The 9,166-nt window shown below is 56.6% G+C and overlaps 1 protein-coding gene across 4 annotated transcripts in view; it reads right to left on the bottom strand.

Moving 5' to 3' along the window:
- Positions 1–724: 724 nt before the first annotated feature.
- NELFB (negative elongation factor complex member B) overlaps positions 725–9,166 on the bottom strand; it is a 28,697-nt gene continuing 20,255 nt past the window's right edge. For 2 of the 4 annotated variants that reach the window (XM_085593794.1, XM_085593792.1), the window contains exons 14-15: positions 7,811–8,073; positions 725–3,250 (exon numbers count right to left, since the gene is read on the bottom strand). The gene's annotated coding sequence lies outside the window, so the exon portion shown is untranslated. The remainder of the gene's footprint in view (positions 3,251–7,810; positions 8,074–9,166) is intronic. The other 2 variants (XM_021542278.3, XM_085593793.1) reach the window with 2 other exon arrangements.

The following is a 9,166-nucleotide window of genomic DNA, read 5'->3' as shown; positions in this document are numbered from 1 at the left end:
AGTGCTGGTTCTTGGGGCTTTTTGGGGTGTTTTGGGGCATGTGCCTTCTTTTGGACCAAATACCCCAGCTCAGTGCAGTGGCTGTGCTGGTTTTGGGTCAGAGGCACTGCTGGTTACAGCACATGAGGGGGGTTTTGGGAATTCCTGTCCAGAGGCATTCCTTGTGTATTGTGACACCGCAGCCCAGGCTGTCCTTGCAGAGGAGTCTCGGGGGAAAGGTGTGGCCAGGGGTGCTGAGGGGTGCAGAGCCAGGTGACCACTGGCCACCCTTGGCTGTGTCCTCCTCACCCTGGTCAGCCCAAATGCCATGGGGAAGGTGAGTCCTTACAGGATCTGGACCCAGCTTTGGGTTTCACCACTCCCTCAGGGCTCTGGGCCCACACCTCTGCAGACTGACGGGTCCTGGGCTCTCCACCACCACCAGCTGCCACCCCAGGGCACCTTCCTTGGGCAGGACTTTCTCCAACGGAGCTGCAGAGTGACCTGAATATAAAAAAAAACAAAAACAAACAAACCTACAACCATCCGAAACCAGGCTCTGGTTGGCAGTCCTGGGTTCCTCTGCACAAAGGATGAGAACATGAACATTTGTGCTGTAAATTGAGCTTTTATCCATACTGGGTTACCCCCAGATTCCAGCCAACACCTCCACTGGGTCTCAGGCTGGGAAAGGCAAAACCAGCAGAGACACAGAAGGGCTGAATGAGAACAGAGACAGTGTGAGTCCTGTGTATGTAGAGTTTATTTGGAATAAACAATATTATATTTGCAGGGATAAAACCAGCATGTGACCATCGGGGCAAGGCAGCCCTGGCCCTTCACCTTTAAGGTGCATCTCTCTGTCCCTGCCCAGGCTGTCTGTCCTGCTGGGGCTGGGAGCCCAGCGTGGTCCTGGGGCCAGCCCTACCCTGCCCCACTGCAGGAATTCATTCAAACCCTTTTTCCACAGCCAGAGCTCCAAACTCACCCAGGCTCTGGCAGAAGAGTGGGGAGAACATCCCCCAGACACACTCAGCTCCTGGATAGGAAACTCCCCCAGCACACAGGAACACTTCCTGAGTTTTTTCCCTCCTGGCATCTCCATCTGCTGCTGTCGTACCTGCGTGGATCAGGACAAGGGAACAGCCCCAGTGTCCCAGAGCTGAGGCACAATTTCAACATTTATGCTGAATTACACAATTTTTTAGAATGTAATTTCACAATTTTACAGAATTTATGCTTTGAAATGTGCAGAAACTGTTCACAGCCGTTTCTGCCTCCTTTTTCAAAACCATCTCAACACAAGGCATGAACTCCAAGGTAGAAACTTCATCTCCTCTAGGTGAAAGCAGAGATTTACATCCAAGTCACTGACCCAGCCTGCCTGGGAGAGAGGATTGGGAACTTCCAGCCCTGGGTGACTGAACAAACACAGCATCAACCACCAGGAACGATTTGCAAACAACTGAGCAGCAGACAAATGTGCAAATGTACATGATGGCTACTTCTGGATAATGAATGCATAATCTATTCTGACTCCCCTTCCTATCTGCTTCTGGATAATGTGTCTGAGCCTGAGTCAGGCTCACAAATGGTTGGCAACGAGGAAAACAGGCTGTGTTTGAGCCAAACATTATGTTCAGCAAATAAGGAGCAGTTTTGCCATGGGCAGCTGCTGTTAGAGCCCAATGTCAGAATCCTTCCGTGCTCCACGATTCCAGCTCTGTGGGCTGCAGGATGCACAACTGACTTTTGCCTCGAAAATCTGATTTTATGCCTAAACAGCAGAGTCTAAAGAGCATGACTGTGTTCCTTCCCCACCTATCTGCTCATTAGAAATGGCTCTTAACATTTATTTGCCTCAGCTGCTGGGAAGGCTCCAAAAATGCTAATTACAAGGCCATTGCAGTAAATTGCATTTGGTGACATAACTCTGAGTCACCGGTTCAGGACTTTTTCCCTCCTCTTCCCTGGAGCAATTCATTTAACAAAGGTGGGGAAAAGCAGAAAATAATTGGCAGGCTCTTAGTGCATGAGACTTAACAGGGAGCCAGCATTCCCAAAGTGACTTCTGGGTGTCCCAGGGGAGGCAGCTCCTCCTGGGAGTGGTGGCCAACTGGACACTGAAGGTTTTGCAGCCACTTTGGGAAATGCTGCTGACTGGCCACGCAGTCCTGGAGTGGGAGAAGAGGAGCCTGAAACCACTGGGAGTATTCCCAGGAAGACTTCTGCCCTCCCTGCAAATTCCATTTTCCCCTGGGAAATCTGCTCTCCATCCACTCAGCCCTTGGGGAGTGTTATGTGTAGTAGATATAATTCACACTGTCTCTAGTATGATATGTGTGATATTGAATATTTGTTGGAGTATACACGTTTGTATTAGGATTCCCCCCACCCTTGCAGGCGAGGCTGGGTTTATATTTAAACTGATTTACAAATAAGAAGGTGCAGCTGGCCAGGAGATGGGGATGGGCCATGGCTGGAGAGATACAGGGGGCACCTCAGGTGCTGATCATGACATGAATGACCCGGGATGGATCTCATGGAAATCCTTGGGCAGATCCATGGGAATGCAGCGTTCCCGTAAACTTCATCAAGGGATTCACCAACTCCTGACACTGAATTGTTCTTCTTCATCACCAAAAAAGAAAATCTCATTAACCTATGGGCTCTGAATGGAAGAAAAGACTGATTGCTGAACTCTTGGCCTCAGGTGGAATTTTCCCTATAAAAACCACTCGTGCCAGGCTGGAGGTGTGTGGGCACAGAGGAAAACCTCTGCTGAGGCTGACTCCTTGTTGCACACCCAGGGCTGACCCCGGGCTCGGCTCTGTTCTTTCCTTGTGGCTGGCTAGATAGAATTTGATTGCAAATAAATATTTTACTTTTTCATTTTAATTTGGCTGGACAAATTTTCATTTCTAACAGGAAGAAGAAAGAAAAGTCGCTTGGGTGGTGTTGGGTGGTAAAGTCCGTGTCCCAGCTGGGGCTGTCCCCTGCTCCGCGGTGGCCGCTGCGCAGGCAGGGATGGATGCCCGGGAGGAAGGGGCTGAGCCGCAGGATGCCCGGAGGATGCTCTCGGTGAGGGAGGCGCTGCAGACCCGAGGGGGGCTGGCTGTGCCTCAGCAGCCTCCCCACGCCCCCAGCAGGTCCTGCTCAGGCTTTGCGGATGATCCTGCCCGGCTTCCTCCAGTCCCGGTGCCGCTCCCGGCGCACCGAGTGCACCAGCGGCCTGCAGAAGGACGAGGGGGCTGCCCTGGGGGTGCTGCTGCTGAGGAACAGAGCAAGAAGACATTGTTGGGGAAGAGAGAATATGATTATATATGATATCAATATGATTCCATGGCAAAAGATTTAGAAAATACAGAGATTGAGATGGTAACAAGTTTTGAGATACCCAACCTTAGTTATGAACAAGTAGAAGACAAGAGTACAGCCAGGATGAGGACAATCCCCCCTTACCTACAGGGAGGTCCAAGGGTCAAATGAACTGTTCTATCTCACCCCAATGTGTGCTTCATCCACACCTGTAACCTCCCCTGAAGCATCAGGAGTCTGTGACCCCTGGCCCAAGTCTTGTTCCAGCCCACCTTGAAGCCCCTGACAAGGAGTCCTGAGGAGCCAGACACTCCCTTGGAACTTCTGTTCTCTTGGAACTGCCCCTCTCCTGGAGCATCCTCTTGGATCCTCTCTTATCTCCCTCTGCCCCTTGCCTCTCCCTGCCCCCACGCCCTGGGACCTGCCACGGGTCACGTCTGGTGACTCCAAGCAGGACCTTCCACCCTCTCTAATAAACCAGATATTCCAAGAGCAGCTTCAGAGATCTCTGGTCTCCATCCACCCAAACCATCCTGGAGCCCAGCGTCCCCGCAGACATTGTTACTGCCTGGGGCACACCTGCACCCATGGGGGCTCCTAAAAGGACAGGGAGTTTTGGTTCAGCACTGCTGCTGCCGAGGGATGGAGTGCTGGATCCTGCCCTGGTGCTCAGGGTGGGCAGATTCGGGGCTGAGCCTCTCCCAGGGCTGTGCCCCTGCTGGGTGATGGGAACCTTCTCTGCCCCGGCTCCTGGAGGTCTTGGAAAGAGCTGCTGAGCTACAGGTGCAGCTCAGAACCCCCTAAACACAACCCCATAAACCCCACAAATACTCAGAGCCCCCAGGACCGTCCCCTCTGGCTGGGGGCCACAGAAACCAACCCCCTTCAAAAGCTCCAGTATCCTTGAGCAGCTTTCCTTCAAACCACTAAACCAAACAATGTGCACTCCTGGCACTTTTTGGGATTTTTGTCACCCTGGGTTCTCTCAGGGGGTGATCTGGGAGTGAACCAACATTCCATGATCCAAGCACACCCCGATTCACCACCCCACATGCAGGTGGGACAGTGCCACAGAGCACAGGAGCAGTGGGATTCTGCTCACCTGGAGCTCCTCTGGGATAGCTGAACACTCAGACCCACTTGCCCTGAGCATTTCTCCTCTCCCTGGGCACTGTGTCCAGGCTTTTCTCCCCTCCCTTTTGGCTAACACCTTCAGGTTCCCATCTAGATTTGCAAAGTTGGCAAAGGACTGGCACAGCAGACGTGCAACCCTGTGCTGCCAGCGCAGAGGGTGATGTGGGCACAGAAGGGTCTCTTGGAATTTGGGGTGATATTCACACGGGGTGTCACAGCCCCTTCCCATCCCTGCCAAAAGGGCTGCCCACGGTGATCTCTGGTGATCAGAGACCTCTCTCCTTTCTAGATCCTGCTCAGGCACTTGTCCTGTGATCCCCAGTGGCTTCATCAACAAACATTGTCCAGAGGAGGCCACGGAGCTGCTCCAGGGCTCCCCTCTGCTCTGGAGCCAGGCTGGGAGCTGGGGGTGCTCCCCTGGAGAGGAGAAGCTCCAGGGAGAGCTCAGAGCCCTTCCAGGGCCTGAAGGGGCTCCAGGAGAGCTGGAGAGGGACTGGGGACAGGGGATGGAGGGACAGGACACAGGGAATGGCTCCCACTGCCAGAGGACAGGGATGGATGGGATGTTGGGAATTGGGAATTGTTCCCTGGGAGGGTGGGCAGGCCCTGGCACAGGTGCCCAGAGCAGCTGTGGCTGCCCCTGGATCCCTGGCAGTGCCCAAGGCCAGGCTGGGCATTGGAGCAGCCTGGGCCAGTGACACTGTGGGGGCAGTGAAATGATCTTTACAGCCCCTTCCAACGCAGGCCAGCCCGGGATTCTGGGTGGGTTCCATGGAGGAAGGGCGAGCAGGGACCGGGGCTGATGAATGGAGCAGGGGCGGAGGAGCCGCCAGCCACTCCAGGAGCGGAGGAAGACGAGCTGTGGAAAAGCTGTGAATGTGAGAAAAAGCTGCCTCACAACAGAGCCTGCTACTATTCAACAGCCACGAAAGGAGGAAGAGCCCTGAAATCTGCCTGGGCTGAGGCTACAGCCGAGAGAGAGCACTCTCCTGTCCTAATTCCTAATTAGCTGGCTGTTTATAACTGGATTTCCTCATTGGTTTTGATGTTAATTACCTTCACCAGGCTGGGGAGGTGGCGCTCAGCCCAGGGGCAGGAGATGGAGCCTCACCTCTCCAGCTGGCCCAGCTCCAGGCTGTGCAGGAGCAGAGTGCCCTCCCAGCCAGCCCATCCACGGAGCTCTGCCTTGCTCTCACCTCAGGGTTCTCTTCCAGGAAGGATTTGGGGGGCTGTTCTGGCAGTTCTGCAAATCCTACAACCCCTGAGTCCTGGAGCACACCAGCCCCTCCTGGCTGGAGATGGCACCAGCCCTGGGGATGGGATGGGATGGGATGGGATGGGATGGGATGGGATGGGATGGGATGGGATGGGATGGGATGGGATGGGATGGGATGGGATGGGATGGGTGTCCCAGCTCCCTGTTCTCGCACTGGAGCAGGTGCTGTGCTGGTCCTGGCCTGGTGCAAGGCATGAGGAAGCTTTTCCCCACTGCTGAGCCACAGCTTGAGCTCCGTGGACAGCCAGGCTGGAGATGTGGCAGCTGTTCCTGAGCACTGTCTGAGGCCAGGACCAAAGTGAAGGATGAACATCTGGCTCCAGCTGTGCTGTCTGGGCACTGGAAACCTCGTGGGCTCGTCAGTCAAGAACACCTCACATTATTGCAGCAGGGGTGTGTGAGACCAGGCTAGGCCAGAACCAGCGAGTCCACACGGGACAGCCCTCATTCCACTGAAAGGATCCCAGTTCCTCCTGTGATTCTGCTTCACCTGTGGATTATCCAGGTGATCCACACAGACCTGGTGGCTCTGCTTCCCAAGCTGGGGGCAGCTGGAGGAGCAGCAGGAGCAGGGCTGTGACAGCAGGGTGGGCTGCACACCCAGCTCCGATGGAGAGGGCTGGGATGTCCCCAGGATGTCTCCAGGATGTGGAGCCCTGCACAGATCACCCAGCGTGGTGCCACATCCCAAAGGAGGCTGGGGGAGGTGGCAGCTCTTGGGGATTTTTGGTTTTGACGGGGCACCTAATTCTCTTTAAAAAACCCCAGCCATGCAACGTTATTCCAGCTGCTTGATGCAAGTCGTTTGGTGGCTTTGAGTAACCCAAATAACTCCATTAGGTTTTCTCTCTGGCATCAGGGTGCCCCGAGCTCAGTGCAAGTTGTGTCCCAGTTCCTCCCTGCACTCTGCCTTGGAGACAGAGAGGAAATCTGCCTCTGACCTCGATCAGAACCCAGCCAGCCCCATCCCTTTCAAGCTATTTCTGTGCTGTCTCCACCCGTGGCAGTGTTCCCAGTGCTGATAATTCCACTTGCACAAGGTGCAGCTGAGCTCTGCTGGTCTGGAAATCCAGCCAGGGTTTGTATTCCTGAGCTGTGGGTGAAGGGGCTGGGAGCTGCTGATTTCCAGCCAGCCATGGGTGCATCCTCACTGCTTTCCCTGGGGGTTCCATCGATGGAGCCACCTCTGGGGTTGGTTTGTGCAGCACCAGGCACAGCAGGGCTGGAATTGTGGCTGGGAGTGATGCACATCAGAGGATTAGGATAAGGACTGAGCCGAGAGCTCTGTGCACTCGAGCCACAGCAGCCAGACCTGGAGCAAACTGGGTCACGGGCACATTTTTAGGTCCAAAGCTCTGAGGGGCTGTTGTGCCATGGCCTGAGGTGGATTTTGGGGTGTGATTCCCTAATCCCAGGGCTGATGGAAGATAAGGAATATCTGATGTCCAGATACTCTTCCTGATCAGACCCCAACCAAGCCAACCATGACCCCAAACACTGTTGCATGTGCACAGCACGTAAATAATGTTTGCAGGAACAGATCTGAATTTTAAAGATATGCAGCATTTTTCCTTAATTGCCCTTATTTCTCCAGCTCATTTTTGTTGTTGGGCAGAAAACAAGGGATTGGTGTAGTGGGCACAGCCCAGGGAGTGGGAGGAGACAGAGAGATAGTGACATGCACAGTAGTGATTTAACATGAAATACTCTGATTGCAAGCAGTCTCTGGAGGTTTGTGCCTCATTGATGAATATCATGCATGAAGCGTAGCTCCTTGTGCTACCCACATTTTTCTCTTCCAGGTCTGCTGATTGGGAACCTGAGTCACAGCAAATATGCTGAGTTACAGCACATTTCCACTGGAAAAAATCCCAAAAAAATCCCCAGGCAAATGACAGGCGTATTTTTCTGCAAGTGTGTCAAATGCACTGGATGCTCAGACAATGCAGGCTCAAAGGATTAACAGACCTTAATTCCCCCCTCAGTGCATAATGCCCAGCAGATGAGACAGCCACAGACACATCTCTCAGGACCGGTGGATGCACACAAAAACAATCCTCCCCATCCAAACATCCCCGATGTGCCCCATCGGGAACAACTCACCCCGAGGACCACACCGGACCCGCCTGCTTCTTGGGCTTGGCCATCTGCTTCTGGTACTCCATCCAGCCGCTCACCAGCTCGTGCAGGATCATCACGTAGAGAAGGAAAATGAGAATCCTGGGATCCATTCGCGGCACCTCGGGGTCTGCTCCATCGGCTACGGGTGACATTTGCTCGGGGCGAGCCGCTGCTGCGGCCGGGGCTGCGGGAAGCCGCAGGGATGCGCTGAGAGCGGGCTGGGCTCCGTGCGGGGCGAGGGAGCGCTGCGGAGATCCCGGGGCTCAGAGCACGGCGCAGGCACAGCCCGGAGCCCCCCCGCGGGCCGGGCACATCCATCCCGATCCCCCCGGGCAGGGCACATCCATCCCGATCCCCCCGGTTCGGGCACATCCAGCCCCGATCCCCCCGGGCCGGGCACATCCATCCCGAGCCCCCCGGTTCGGGCACATCCAGCCCCGATCCCCCCGGTTCGGGCACATCCAGCCCGATCCCCCCGGTTCGGGCACATCCAGCCCGATCCCCCCGGGCCGGGCACATCCAGCCCCGATCCCCCCGGTTCGAGCACATCCAGCCCCGATCCCCCCGGTTCGGGCACATCCAGCCCGATCCCCCCGGTTCGGGCACATCCAGCCCGATCCCCCCGGTTCGGGCACATCCAGCCCCGATCCCCCCGGGCAGGGCACATCCATCCCCGATCCCCCCGGTTCGAGCACATCCAGCCCGATCCCCCGGCTCTGGCCGGGCACATCCAGCCCGATCCCCCCGGTTCGGGCACATCCAGCCCGATCCCCCGGCTCTGGCCGGGCACATCCAGCCCGATCCCCCCGGTTCGGGCACATCCAGCCCGATCCCCCCGGTTCGGGCACATCCAGCCCGATCCCCCCGGTTCGGGCACATCCAGCCCGATCCCCCCGGTTCGAGCACATCCAGCCCCGATCCCCCCGGTTCGGGCACATCCAGCCCCGATCCCCTCGGGCAGGGCACATCCAGCCCGATCCCCCCGGGCAGGGCACATCCAGCCCGATCCCCCGGGCAGGGCACATCCAGCCCGATCCCCCCGGTTCGAGCACATCCAGCCCGATCCCCCCGGGCCGGGCACATCCATCCCGATCTCCCCGGTTCGGGCACATCCAGCCCGATCCCCCGGCTCTGGCCGGGCACATCCAGCCCCGATCCCCCCGGCTCTGGCCGGGCACATCCAGCCCGATCCCCCCGGTTCGGGCACATCCAGCCCGATCCCCCGGCTCTGGCTCTGGCCGTGCCCGCTCCGCTCGCAGCTGCCCGCGGGCGCGGCCGCTCCTCCCGCGGCTGGAGCGAGCCCGGCTGCCGTGGCCCAGCCTGGCTGCCAGGGATAAA

Source organism: Lonchura striata, chromosome 17 (assembly GCF_050655825.1).
Source record: "Lonchura striata isolate lonStrDom1 chromosome 17, ASM5065582v1, whole genome shotgun sequence".
Taxonomy (NCBI): domain Eukaryota; kingdom Metazoa; phylum Chordata; class Aves; order Passeriformes; family Estrildidae; genus Lonchura; species Lonchura striata.
This window is presented reverse-complemented; position numbering and strand designations above follow the sequence as displayed.